This window comes from Myotis lucifugus, unplaced genomic scaffold (assembly GCF_000147115.1).
Source record: "Myotis lucifugus unplaced genomic scaffold, Myoluc2.0 scaffold_110, whole genome shotgun sequence".
Taxonomy (NCBI): Eukaryota; Metazoa; Chordata; class Mammalia; order Chiroptera; family Vespertilionidae; genus Myotis; species Myotis lucifugus.
The window spans coordinates 1,915,309-1,930,644 of record NW_005871158.1 but is presented as its reverse complement, the minus strand read 5'-3'; the positions used below and the strand labels follow the sequence as shown (position 1 = coordinate 1,930,644).

Genomic DNA, 15,336 nt, shown 5'->3' with positions numbered 1-15,336 from the left:
ACGCTTCTCTAGCACTGACAGTCATGGTTGTGACTGACAGTCATATGTTAATTTCTCAGGGTCTCTTTACCTGGTTTTCAAGTATTCCGGCATGAACACTGGAGTCCACTACTTCTTTTCCAGCCCAGTTCTGTATTCGAGCTGCATACCAGAATTACCTGAGAGCTCGTTAAAATACTGATTCCTGGCCCTGGCCGGTGTGCTAGGTGGTTAGAGTGTTGGCCTGCACACTGAAGGGATTCTGGACAAGGGCACGTGCCTGGGTTGTGGGTTCTCTCCCTGCCTCTGGTCAGAGCGCATGCTGGAGGCAACCAGTCAATGTGTCTCTCTGGCATCGATATTTCTTTCTCTCTCTGACTCTCTCTCTTCCTCTCTCTCCTTTTTTCTCTCTCTCTCTCCCTCCCTCCTTCCCTTTCACTCTCTCTAAAAATCACTACCCTTGAGTACACATCTTCTTAATGTTGTGTGACAAATGGGAAATATGTATAAAGCACGTCTACTGTATACAGGAGTACGATGGTTGTCTTGAGGAAAAGCACTTGATTTTTGAATTGTAACTAGTACTGGCCGCTTTTATCATGGAACACAGTTTTTACTTGAGAAAAAACTACTGACAAACGATGGTTTTTCAAACGTAGATTCTTGGTAGACTTTTATTTTTTTGAGAGTGAATAATGCAAGACTGTCACTTCAAGGGAGATAACAGGCAGTGTTTGTTGGCAATGATAAAACTGAAGCTTTCAAACAGAAATTAGAGTTTTAGAAAACTTGTGGCTACTACCATGAGCTTGACAAATTCCTAATACATAATAGTAATCAATGTAATTTTTAATATATTGTGTAATGAAATATGCCAACATTTGGAAGATCTCTGTAACTCAGTGAACCAATCTTCTCCAAATAAGCAATGCATGAAGTTACCAAATCATGCACAGGTAAAAGATTCACTCAAAGTGCAAGATTGTATGAAAAGTTCATTAATTTGGTTTCAGATTACATATTGTAACTAACTTTTAAGAAGCTACCACTTGTCAAGTTTGAGGTAGTATTTCAAAAGAACATCCACAGCCATCAAAAACAGTTATTAAAATACCCCTTTATAACTACATTTCTGTGCGAGGCCAAATTTTCCTCATGTACCTCAACAACAGCAATGAAACAGATTGTGGCTGACTGCATGCAGCAGAAATGAGAATCCAGCTGTCTTCAATTAATCCAGAGATTTGAAAAATGTAAAATGTGGTCATTCTCACTAGTTTATTTTAGAAGCTAGCCATTTTTTTCCTAAAAATATGTTATTTATGTTAACATGTAATAGTTTTATATTGTCATTTTAAAATTAATCAACATATGTACATTTTAAAAATTTCTCAGTTTTAATCTCTGATATGGAAATATTGCTAGATATGAGCCACATAAACAAAAGCTCTTTGGGATCATCAATAATTTTTAAGAGTTTAAAGGAGTCCTGACACCCAAATGTTTGAGAACTGCTGGACTAAATTATTTTCCAGCAACAAAATTATCTTGGCTCTCCGTGGCTACACAGAATAAATGTTTATTTTCTTCTCATGCCCAGACAATCAGGCAGCTCTCTAAAGACAGCTGTCCTCTCTGTGCTGACTCAGCAACCAACCAAGTGATCTTGTGGTTCTGCTGCCTCAACATATGGCCTCTACAATTGCAGCTGCAGAAGAGAAAGCTGGAAGGATAGCTCTTAAATCTTCTGCTAAGTGTCACTGCTGCTCACAGCTCACTCATCAGAACTGATCACATGGCCCCACCCAACTGCAAGTGGGCTGGGAAATGTGAGAAAGTTTCTGAATATTTGGTGAGCAGCAAATGGCTCTATCCACCATAGAACAAAGAAGTTGTGGTGAGAAACTGAAGCTCCTTAGAAAGAACTGATGGGGCCCATATAGTGAAGTGAAGCAGAATGAAGGAAAAGGCAGGGGAGATTTGTAGGGGCCAAACTGTGTAGGGTGGCCTCATAAGGCATGGTGAAGATTGTGGTCTTTTTCAGAGCAACAGGAAGACATTGGATGGTTTAAACAGTAGGTGATGATAATCAGGGTTATCCGTGGATGGACCACCGCATCTGTGGAAAGAAATGAATAGAGAGGGACAGGAATTGAAGCAGTGATGGGCAATGCTGATAAATTGGATCTTTAGGGGAAAACAAAAATCTTGATCTGTGGCACTTGCCAATTTCTGTAGTGTAAATACTCCCAGCATGGCCAGTTTCAAGCTGATCAATTTGATGTCACTGACTACAGAGTTAGGAAAAGACATCCACAGTCAGCTCTTGTGAGTCAGCAGAGCAGCTTTGGTGCCACTGAGGCAAGAAAGCTAGTGAGGAGGCAAGTCCAGACAAACTATAATGACAGTCTAAATCCCTCTTTGAACACACAACTGGAGCTAACCACATTCTATGCATTTCAGTGACCAAAACCCTCTGCCTCCTCCATAAACACAACCACCACACCAAATATCACCAAGTTTTTTCAACTATTATGACATACTATAGGCCTGGTGCACAGATTCGTGCACCAATGGAGTGCCTTAGCCTGGCCTGCGGGGATTGGGCCAAAACTGCCTTCTTGCAATCCGGGAGCCCTCAGGGGATGTCAGAGAGCCAGTTTTGGCCCGATCCCCACAGGCCAGGCCAGGGTGGGGGTGAAGCAGATTCGGGGGCAATAGTGCCCCAGCAGCAACCTAACCCACGGCTGATTCTGTGAGGAATCGGGCTCTCTCCTCTACTGGTCAGAGCGTCTGCCCCCTGGTGGACATTGCACGTCATAGCTACTGGGTGAACAGTTGAACAGGCCAACGGACAAAGAGGTAAACGGTTGAATGGGTGAACGGTCGGATGTTCGCTTAGGCTTTTATATATATAGATGAGGGTGAGAGATATAGCTATCTTCCCCTATCCATCCACAGTCTTACCTCCAATACAGAAGTACGGGCCTCAATCCTTTAAGCAAAGAAATATCTCATCCACCTTTAGATGATCTTCCCAGTCCCATGACTGCAAACACTCTCAAATATTCTGGCATAACATTTATCCCCAACTGTTCCAACGAGAGGGCAGCCTAGGAAGTTTCCCAAAAGGCCCAGCTTGGCCTGGCCGGTGTTATTCAGTGGTTGAGCATCTACCCTTGAACCAGGAGGTCACTGGTTCAATTCCCAGTTGGGGCACAAGCCCAGATTGTGGGCTCAGTCCCCAGTGGGGGACATGCAGGAAGCAGCCAATTGATGAGGTTTCTCTCTCATTGATGTTTCTCTCTCTCCATCCCTCTTCCTTCCTCTCTCTCTAGAAATCAATAAAAACATTTTTTTTAAAGGCCCAGCTTGGGTTTTCATCCTCCTCCAATTTATGTGAAGAGTCACAAGAACCAAAATAGTTACAGACAACTACAAATTACAAAAAGCCTTCGCAAGCTTGTCAATGAGGGTAAAACTTTGGCTGGCTGGCTCAGAACTGAACTAGATGATTGACAAGGATGAAGAATGGAGTGAGGGTTTCTACCGTAGGGTGCTCTCACCCGACTAGCAGCCTCATCCACCCAACCTGGGCTTTAGTTAGTTCCCCGAGGCTCCTTTTCCTTCTCCCGTCCCCTCTACTCAAGTTTCCAGAACAGAATGATAACTTGTGTGTCTTTGAAGTGGTGCCTGGGGTGCTGTTATGTAAATAACTCTGCCTCTAAATACAACAGGTGCCACTTACCATCTAGCTCCCAAATTTTAACTGTTAGTCTTTCTTTTTTTTTTTTCTCCAGCGGGAAATATGAATTTTTTATTTCAAGAAGTTGCCTGGCTCAGATAATAATTCCCCGCTTCCCTTTCCTCCTTCCCTCCCTCCCTCCCTTCCTTTCTACCTTTCTTCTGCCCTCTTACTTTCTCTTTTCATATAAAGCCACAGGCTGAAGTCTTCCTCAATAGAGTCACCTATCTGTCCTGCTGGTTCCAAAGTTCCCTTCTCGGGGCTCTGCCTGCTGGACAAATCTCCCAAACAGGAGCTCGGGACTCCAACCAGGTTCAGCCATAGTATCTGTGTCCCTATTGATGGTCTTACATAGCCCAAGTCATGCCACCAAATGCTAACATTCCCTCTTGGGAAAAATTAGAAGTACAAGACTGAGTAACACTAAAATTTCATGTTTGAGAAATCTCAGAATTCTTACATTCACAGAAACCATTAACCAAATAGAAGACCTGAAAGTGAAAGAGGGTACACCTTTTCACTTGCCTGGAATTGCTTGATTTTAATATTTGTGCCCGTGCAGGCCCATATCCTGAGTGACTAGATTAAGAGATCCACTTCTTATGGAACTCCCATTTGACCCAGTGATCCCACTACTAGGAATATATCCCAAGAAACCAGAAACGCCAATCAGAAAGGATATATGCACCCCTATGTTCATAGCAGCACAATTCACCATAGCTAAGATTTGGAAACAGCCTAAGTGCCCATCAGCAGATGAGTGGATTAAAAAACTGTGGTACATCTACACAATGGAATACTATGCTGCAGTAAAAAAGAAGGAACTCTTGCCTTTTGCAACAGCATGGATGGAACTGAAGAGCATTATGCTAAGTGAAATAAGCCAGTCAGAGAAAGATAAATACCACATGATCTCACTCATTTGTGGATTATAGAGAACAACATAGACTGATGAAAAAGGACAGATCCAAAGACTGAGAAACAGCGATCAGGCTATCAATCCCCAGAAGGAAAGTAGGGGAGGGAGGGGGTAAGGGGAAGAGATCAACCGAAGGACTTGTATACATGTTTATAAGCCAAACCAATGGACATGGACAACAGGGGGATGGGAGCATGAGTGTGTGTGTGTCGGGGGGGGGGAGGTTAGGGGTTAATGGGGCAGATGAGGACACATTTGTAATACCTTAACTAATAAAAAAAATAAAAATAAAAATAAAAATCTAAAAAAAAAAGAGAGAGAGATCCACTTCTTAAACAGCTAAGTAAGGACATTTAAAAAAATAATATGTTTTGCCCAGCCTGCATGGCTCAGTGGTTGAACATCAGCCTATAAACCAGGTCATGGTTCAATTCTTGGTCAGGGCACTTGTCCAGGTTGCAGGCTCGATTCCCAGTACAGGGTGTACAGGAGGCAGCCTATCAATGATTCTCTCTCGTCATTGATGTTTCTATCTCTTTCTATCCCTCTCCCTTCCTCTCTGAAATCAATAAAAATATATTTTAAAAATAATAATATGTCTTTATTGATTTGAGAGAGAGGGAAGGAGAGAGAGAGAGAGAGAGAGAGAGATCAATGCGAGAGAAAAGCATCGATTGGTTGCCTCCCTCAGTGCCCAGGAGCCATGTGCCCTGATCGGGAATCAAACTGGTGACCACAGGACTATGCTCAACCAACTGAGCTCAACCAATTGAGCCACACCAGCCAGGGCAGGACATTTTTTAAAAAGATAATTCTTATCACCATAATTTAATGAAATAAAAAATATTTTAACATTAACTATTTCAATGAATTTAGCATGATGAAAAATTACTACATTGACCTTTTCACCTAGCAAAGGACTTATGAAAATTACAGTCTACTTAACAACATTTGAGAATCCAAATCTCAGTGCATCCAACACCATTTAAGAGAAAGACTATATTTGTAGGTATCTCCACTGGATCTATGTAGAAATGAAGTCTCAGAAGGTTAAGCAACTTGCCCAAAGTCACACAGCTAATAACATCAGAGCTAAAATTCAAACTCAAGATAAAATTCTTTTCCATGAATAAAAAGGGGTGAAGGGAATAGAAGAGGTAACAATAGATTTTCCCAGCCCCAATCCTATATAATAAAAGCCTAATATGCTAAGTGTCTGGTCGTCTGGTCAGCCATTCAACAGATCAAAGGGTAATATGCTAATGATATGCTAAGGCTGCTCAACTGCTCAACTGCTTGCTATGATGTGCATTGACCACCTGGGGGCAGATAGTCAACCGGTCAACCAGTCAACCAGTCGCTATGATGTGCACTGACCACCGGTAGGTGAATTTGCTGCTGGGGTCCAGCTTATTGGGACTGAGCAAGATGGGCTAGATATGCTCTAGAGCCCTCCCACAATCCCTCTCCAGCTGGCCAATCTCCCACGTCCCTCCCCAGCCCCGATATTGCACCGGTGGAGTCTCTCGGCCTGGCATGCACCCTCTCACAATCCGGGACACCTCAGGGGGTGTCAGAGAGCCAGTTTCGGCCTGATCCCACAGGCCAGGCTGAGGAATCCCACTGGTGCACGAATTCATGCACCAGGCCTCTAGTATTAAATAAGTTTTACTAGGCCTATTCTTCCTGCTATATAATTTTCTGCCTATTAGGCAATTTCCTATTATGTTTTTTATTTCACAAGGAGGTCTATTACCTTGTAAAGAGATTCTGGAATAGACTATCTCCCTTGTAAATTATTGGCTTCCTTGATTACAAATAAACGTCAGCAGCTCATTTCGTGAGGCCTCTGAGGTACTTCTAGGAAGTAAAGAATGGTTGATGGAGTTTTTATACTCAAAGAACCTGATTTTCCAACTCTAAAACTCAGAAACAACTAACAGGGTAACAGGGCCATGGGGAAGTTCTGGCCAGACTTTGCGAGAGAAAAGCATCAATTGGTTGCCTCCCTCACAGGCCTCAGCCATAGCTGTGGTGTTGCTCAGCATGCACACGGCTCGCTGTGCTTTGGCCAGATCTCCACCAGGTACCACAGTGAGAGGCTGGTAATTAATGCCAACTTTGAAGCCAGTGGGGCACCAGTCCACACACTGGATGCCATGCTTGGTCTTCATGGTGGCAAAGGTAGCATTGACATCTTTGGGGATCACATCACCACAGCACAACAAGCAGCAGCAAGCCATGGCGAGGGTCATATTTCACCATCTGGCTGACTCAGCAAATGTATTGGTGATCTCTGCTATAGAAAGCTGTCTGTGGTAGGCTTTCTCAGCAGAGATGACAGGGGCATATAAGGCCAGAGGGAAGTGAATGTAGGGTTAGGGCCCCAAGGTTGCTCTTGGGTTTGGTCAGACCAACATCCAGGGCTCCATCAAATCCGAGGGAAGCAGAAATGGAGGACACAATGTGGCTAATAAGGCAGTTAGTGTAGGTTGGGCACTCAGTACAGGGTGGGTTTACAGTTGTGAGAACATGAAATGGAGAGTTTATTCTTGTATTATTAGTTATTAATTATTGTATTATTTTCCATACGAACAACTGTAAACCTATGTTTGCCCCACCCTGTATTGAGGTTTCTACAACAGATGTCACAGATGGTCTCGTTGTCAACCACAAAACAACAGAGTGCTCCAGGGTGGTATGGATGGTGAGGATGGAGTTGTAGGGCTCAACTACAGCTGTGGAAACCTGAGGGGTTGGAAAATGGAGAACTCTAGTTTGGACTTCTTGTCATAATTGACAGAGAGACAACTGTTCCATCAGTAGGGAGGTGAAACCCAGAATTAGTTCCCCCACCAAACATGTAAGAAATCAAGAAGCCCTGGAGACCTGTGAACTGGTCAGCCAGTTTCTAAATTTGGTCCATGACGAGGTCAATGATCTCCTTGCCAATGGTGTAGTGTCTGCAGGCATAGTTATTGGCAGCATCTTCCTTGCATGTGACGAGCTGCTCTGGGTAGAATAGCTGGTGGTAGGTACCCGTGCAAACTTCATCAGTGTAGGATTCAGGTCTACAAACACTGCCCTGGGCACATTCTGGCCAGCTCCTGTCTCACTGAAGAAGGTGTTGAAGGAGTCATCTCCCCACCTAATGGTTTTTTCACTTGGCATCTGGCCATTGGGCTGGATGCCAAGTCCCAGTCAGTAAAGCTCCCAACAAGCTTTGCCCATCTGGCCAACAAGGATGGAGATGTGCTCGTGCATGGCTGGGCGTTAGCAGGCACAGACAACAGGAGAAGACATGGGGTTCTGATTACTGTCCCTGACAAGCTAAGAGTTGAGGTAAGTAATGCATTCAAAGCAATTTCACTTTGAGAAGTTCTTATGTGTGGCTGAAATGTAATTCATGTAGTTCGATAGAGCACAGTATCCTTCAGCAAGCACTAAGTGGTAACATTATTATAGGTCTATATCTACTGCCTGATCACCTCCATTCATTTAGAAGTGTAACCTCAGCCCACGCCTGAAAATGTCCATAGAGGGGGCATGTTTCACACTAAATGGGTCAGCTCATATTATCACACTGCCTCAGCCCTCTTCCTCCTCTTGTGTCCAAGGACTCCTGTCTTGAGGTGACTCCGTCAATCAGGAAAAAGCCAGTGTTCCCAGCAAGAGTGAATTCTGGATGCTCCCAAGGATTCCAGTCCCAGCTTTGAACAAGTCAGAGGAGAGGGGAAGGGCCCATCCCCAATCCAGCTTGACTGGAGTCCAGGGTCTCACCTGCCCCTTCAATAGCAATATCACTTTGACTTCTATCTTTGTGTCTATGGAGGGAGCCAGTAGGTGGCAGATGCCATTCATTCCATCGCCTCCATCCTTTTCCTCCTTGTCCCTTTCTCGCATCAATGTTTCTCTCTCTCTCTCTCTCTCTCTCTCTCTCTCTCTCTCTCTCTCTTCCCCTTTCCCTTCCTCTATCTCTAGAATCAATGAAAAACATATCCTTGGGTGAGGATTAAAAAACACTAATAAACAAATAAACAAAGTTAGGCCAACCTAGGTTTGAGTCCTGGCTCTACCACTTACTGGCTTGAGCAGAATTCTTGAGCTCTCTGAGCCTGAAAAGAAAATCAAATTACCTGCCTTACCATAAGTCATAGCAATAAAGACCACATGGTTTGAAATTGGGTTCAGTTCTTAAAACTGTTCCATCCTAAATGTTTCATCTCTATAAGCCTCAGTTTCCTCATCTACAAAATGGCGATAATAATAGGGTTGGCCTGATTAAGGTGTGGATTTTAAATGAGATGATGCATGGATAGTCCTCAGCAAAATAACCTACATAGGGAAATGGTCACTAAATCGTTGTTCTTTCTATCAGAATGTCTTTTTGTGAGGACAAAATAAGATAAAGTGTCTGGTGCTAAAAAATATCCATGTGCATTTTTAATATTACTTTTCCCCTAGATTCTTTTTCTTTGTGGAGAAATTCCTTATGGGGAACTTTAACTACTCTTTGAGTCAGTTAATGCACTCCTTTTTGTCTGGTCATGATAATGGTCTTTGTGAAGAAATCAACTGAATAGCAAAGGATGGAGGACTCAAAGCTTCTCTGAAGTGGGAAGATTCCTTGAAATTTCATTAATCCATCCATATCCATCCATATCCATCCATCCATCCATCCATCCATCCACTGAAAAGGCTAGGTCCTGGATTGTAGAATTGACCAGCACAGATGTGGCCTTTCCCTTCAGGAAGTTTCCAGTGAGATGAGAGAAAGGTGTGAACCCATGTCTGTGTTGGACTGAAAATCCTTTGTATTCCCAGACCCAGAGGCTTGTAAGAAAGCTGCATTGTGCTCACCCTAGATCTGGGCTGAACGTCCCCAGGAAGGACTCCAGTTGAATGAATTACAGTGCAACAGACAACCATGGGAGGGACAGTCCCTTTAATGCCATACATTTAGGATTCAATCTTAAACTGTGGGAAATGATGCAATTCCCCTGGAGTCTACATAATATACAGCAACTTGTTGGTTTTTCAGGTTTTGTGGGCCTGAATAAAAGTGCTAAAGACAAGTCCAGAACCTTTAAGACTTGCTTTACTCTCAGACAAATGTTCACCCTGCAGGGATACTCGAGATTGAATGTAGCCAAGCAAGTGAATAGGTTTGGAAATAGCAAAGGGCCATCTGAATACAGGGAATTATTGCCACCTAGGCCGAGGGTGGGAAGGAGCCCAATCTTCGTGTGGCTTCAGTCTGGGTTTCTATGACTAAAGCTGGATGGAGTATATCTCATCCACTCAATCAATCAACAGTGAGAGAGCACCCTTCACTGCCAGGTGCTGGGATACAGCCCTGAACAAGAGAGACAAGACTCTCTGGCCAGAAGAGAGCTTATAGGGGCACTATAAGCAATTACACAGGGCATGTTGACAAGCAGAGGACCTTACTTAGCCTGTGCTGCCTCAACTTGCCCAAAGTGGGCATAGGTAAGGTCTTCCTTTGTCTATAGCTGTGCTGCCCTAATTGCTCACAGAGTTGTTCAAAAAGGCAGCAAGACCTAAAGAGGGACACGGGAGTCAGAAATACATGGGGGCTAGTCCCAGCCCCTGGTGACACGTCATTGCACGTCTCTAGGTCTTGGCTCCTCAGTCATTAAAGGGAGGATTTTGAAAAAAGAAAAAAGGATGTCTAAGGATATGCCAATTCCAACAGAGCTCTGATCTAGGAATCAGGGAACAGCCTTTGCCGTGTGGGTCCCTGCAACTCTGAGGCTTGTTTGGCGCGCGCGCGCGCACACACATACACACACACACACACACACACACACACACACACGCTGGTACACACCACTGCCCCAAAGTGAGGACATTGAAGTCACTTGCATCCAGTCATGTCTGCCATCCCAGTATTACTAGATGTCAGCCGGGGGTTTCCTTGACCCTCAAAATCCAGGTAAAATCGTCTCGCATCTGCCACATATGTCATGCTCCAGTTCCCATGAGCTGTGAAAGTTGGAAGCCCTCCTGAGTATTTCTAAGGACCTAGGGGAGCGGTGGAGAGATGTTCCTCTTCTTAGTTTCTGGCTCCTGAGCTCAGATACTAGGTAGGGGACCATCCCCCATTTCCCAAATTTGTCTTTGCCAGTGTAAGTGCCACATCCTAATACATGTGCCCATGAGTGATTCCCCCACCTGGACTCTGGAGTGAGGGACTGTGTCATATTCCTTTTCCTATCCCTGGCACAAATACACCTGGCATCTAGTAGGCGTCCAACATTATTTGATGATTATATAAAAGGAAGAAAGGAGTGGTGCCAAAGGTGTCACTGATATTACCTTGAAGGCAGGTCAAGGCTAGTTTAGGAGAAAAATGTGTTAAAGTAGAAAAAAAAAGTTGCTTCTCATCCAGGATCATCCCTGTTCTGCCTGCTTCTGGTCCCTTTGGAGGGAAGGGCGACCCCAGTCCAACCACAAGCTGTTGAGATATTAACTGACAATGACATTGTTAACTGATAGATGTTCAGCAGGTTTGCTCCCTGGGCTCAGTCCATTTGCTATAAGAGGCTTCCTGCTCCTCTGCCCCACACTCCCAGCTGGATCCAGTGACACCCTTCTACTTTAAAAGTCCGAGCCCACCTGGGCTCAGCCTCAGCCAGGCCCAGAGCTGACTTCCTCGCTCTCTAGCTGGACTCCCTTGACCCTTTGTATAGAACCTGGTTCCAGAAACATAGGAAGACTTATTGTTCAGTAAATGTTTGCAAAATGAATAAATAATGGGGAAAAACTATAATATGGGTGCAATTATTTTGAGGGTCAATGAGCAAAATCAGTGGAAATGCTTATAAGCATACAAAAGGGGAGAATAAAAAAATTTTAACAGAGGGCCCTAGCCAGTTTGGCTCAGTGGATAGAGCGTCGGCCTGTGGACTGAAGTGTCCCAGGTTCGATTCCAGTCAAGGGCACATGCTCAGGTTGCAGGCTTGATCCTCAGTGGGAGGTGTACAAGAGGCAGCTGATCAATGATTGATTAGCTCTCATCATTGATGTTTCTAGCTCTCTCTTCTTCTCTCTTCCTCTCTGAAATCAATAAAAAAAATATTTTTAAAGAATCTGTAGCCGAAACCGGTTTGGCTCAGTGGATAGAGCGTCGGCCTGCGGACCGAAAGGTCTCAGGTTCGATTCCGGTCAAGGGCATGTACCTGGGTTGCGGGCACATCCCCAGTGGGAGATGTGCAGGAGGCAGCTGATGGATGTTTCTCTCTCATCGATGTTTCTAACTCTCTATCTCTCTCCCTTCCTCTCTGTAAAAAATCAATAAAATATTTAAAAAAAAAAGAAAAAAAAAAGAATCTGTAACAGAGGGAAAGGTGGGATGTTCATTCAGCATCATTGCATAGATAAGTCATTTGGCAAAGCGATGACGGAGAACTGGGTTTTCTAAACCCAAACCAGCATTTTCTACTGGAGCCTTTATCATCTTGTCACATTATTTTTGTTTGTGTTTTGCAGCCTGTTGGGAATTACAACATCAGTTCATTGTTTGCCGGATTTCATAAATCTCCCTTCCCATCCAGAACATACCGTGAGGAATGTACAATAATTGCTTTTTATATATCCAAGAATTTAAATTGTATTTTGTTTTGCAAATTTTATGACACCCTTTGAGATAATTGGAAACACCTGGGATGTTGTGAAACCAGGCCTAAGAATGGCCTCTTCACAATGTGCTCAGTGTGGCTCCGCAGTTAAGGAAGAACGTGTAGTTCCCTGCTGGCACTTTTCCTTTGCATGCACTTCAGCTCTGGTGCTTAGAATTCGGAGTCAACTCAGCTGGAACCTAGGGATGGATGGCAGGATGATCCAAATGATTAAGAAGTCAAAAGTTATGCAGAAGTTCTTTCCTTCAAAATTGCCTATTAATTTAGGCAAAGAGCTTTGACTTCAGTTATCAAACTCTTTCTATTCTATACTTGGCTTGATGAGGAAAATAAGACATTTGGGGGGGGGGCAGTGCTAGCAGCCTGACTCTGTATCCCTAATGCACATTCCTGTTAGCCTATAGTCTAGTCCAGTGATGGCGAACCTTTTGAGCTCGGCGTGTGGGCATTTTGAAAAACCCTAACTTAACTCTGGTGCCGTGTCACATATAGAAATTTTTTGATATTTGCAACCATAGTAAAACAAAGACTTATATTTTTGATATTTATTTTATATATTTAAATGCCATTTAACAAAGAAAAATCAACCAAAAAAATGAGTTCGTGTGTCATAGGTTCACCATCACTGGTCTAGTCACTGCCCCTTCCTTAATGATCTGGTCTTGCAAGACCTGTTTACCTAAATACTCCCATTTTACAGAGGCCATAAACCATGAACAATACACAACCCCCAGAGGGGGTTATCAGTATTGGCTCCAGGCCAGGCCTTTAGGTGTAGTCTCACAGCCCCCATCCCAACACACGGGGCTTTTTGCAAAGCCTGTGAAAGTTCCGGAAGTATGATCCATATTTGGGGGACAAAGAAACCAAAGGGTATAAAGAGAAGGCTTCCTCCATATTGGTTTACTCAGGATTTGGAAATAGGCTCCCCTGAGTCACAGTATTAGTACATCTGGAAATAAATGGGTTTTTCCTGTATCTCTGGGTACTCCTGTGTATTTTGCGGTCGCCTGGTAAATTCCGTAACAGCTATGTGTAGACCTGTGGGATCCAAAACTGTAATTACTAGTCATTTACGGTGACTGAGTACTTGAAATTTGGCTACTCTGGATTTTGAAGATTTACTTTTTAAAAAATCTCACTGCCAAACCGGTTTGGCTCAGTGGGTGGAGCGTCGGCCTGCGGACTGAAAGGTCCCAGGTTCGATTCCGGTCAAGGGCATGTATCTTGGTTGCGGCACATCCCCAGTGGGGAGTGTGCAGGAGGCAGCTGGTCGATGTTTCTCTCTCATCGATGTTTCTAACTCTCTATCTCTCTCCCTTCCTCTCTGTAAAAAATCAATAAAATATATTTAAAAAAAAAAAAAATAAATAAATAAAAAAAATAAAAAATCTCACTAATTTTAGCATTGATCCCATTAAAATAATATTTTATTAATATATTGGTTAAATAGACTATATTATTACAATTAATTTCACCTGTTTTTATTTTTAAATGTGGCTACTAGAAATTTTTATGTTACCTATGTGGTTTGCATTATATTTCTGCTGGACAGCTCTGGTGGAGACAATGCCTATATATATATATACTCAGTAGACAAACATCATAAAAATTGGATCACTAACAGAACAGAGTGAAAGGAGAATTTATTCCAGGGGGAAAAATAGTTTATTTCAGACAAAAACAAAACCTTGCTTGAATGATAAATTGTGCCATAATTTCCATTTCACGGTGTAATCTATTAATGAGCTAATGCTCAGAGTTTATAATGGATGAAAATCACTCCTATATTATAGCATTAATGGGCACAGTAAATATATCAGACTGCCATTTCCTCCTGAATGAAACACCTATGTATGCTCCTCCATTACCTCTGGACTGTGAGCTCCTTGAGGACAGAGACCCTATGTTAGTAATCTGTTAGGGTGACTAACCATCTTAGTTTGCCAGGATTGGGGGGTTTCCCAGTATATAGAACTTTCAGTACTGAAACCAAGACAGTCCCAAACAGGATCTGGTTGGTCACCCTAGTGCAGCGGTTCTCAACCTGTGGGTCGTGACCCTTTTGGGGGTCGAATGACCCTTTCACAGGGGTTGCCTAAGACCATCAGAAAACACATATATAATTACATATTGTTTTTGTGATTAATCACTATGCTTTAATTATGTTCCATTTATAACAATGAAAATACATCCTGCACATCAGATATTTACATTACGATTCATAACAGTAGCAAAATTACAGTTATGAAGTAGCAACGAAAATAATTTTATGGTTGGGGGTCACCACAACATGAGGGACTGTATCAAAGGGTCGCGGCATTAGGATGGTTGAGAACCACTGCCCTAGTGGGAAAAAAGAAATCTCACAAACTCTTCAATATTCCCTGTGCTTGACATGTAATAAGTGCTCAATAAATGCTAGTTAAACTTGTATTAAAAACTGTGAACTTGTGCTGAATGTTTTCCCATTTGTGTATAAACAGCCCTGATAGAACCAAAGTGCATTCTAAGTCAAAGAAGGTTTAGTATGAGATATGTGTGTGTGTGTGTGTGTGTGTGTGTGTGTGTGTGTTTAAAATAACATAACAATTGACCAGAGGCTGCTGTAATTGGAGTCCCCTTTCCAGGCATCAGCACTACAAGAACTATCTTTTGTCCCTGTCAATGAAACTTTCATCCTCTCCCCTTGGCCCATTCCCATCAATTCTACCAAGCCCCAATCTAGCCCTGATGACTTAGGGGGGGCCTGGCTGTTGCTAGGGATCCTACTCAGATCATCTACCTTTGGCTAGGGGAGACAGCTGGTTGCTTGAGCTGAGTGAGTTCTAATATTTGTCAAGCAAATACAGTACAGTTGTGTATTTGAGGAGGAGGAGGGGGAAGTGGAGGAGGAGGAAGAGGAGGAGGAGGAAGAGGAGGAAGAGGAGGAGGAGCTAGAACAATATGGGAAAGATTGAGTTAAAGGTAAGAAAGAAAAATTCCCTGATCTCTTACTGGCTTCATCCAAAAAGAAATAAATAAATAAATTA

General features: G+C 43.2%; 1 pseudogene; it reads right to left on the bottom strand.

Moving 5' to 3' along the window:
* Window positions 1-6,562: 6,562 nt before the first annotated feature.
* On the bottom strand, window positions 6,563-7,907 carry LOC102420036 (annotated as a pseudogene).
* Between the last annotated feature and the right edge of the window lie 7,429 nt (window positions 7,908-15,336).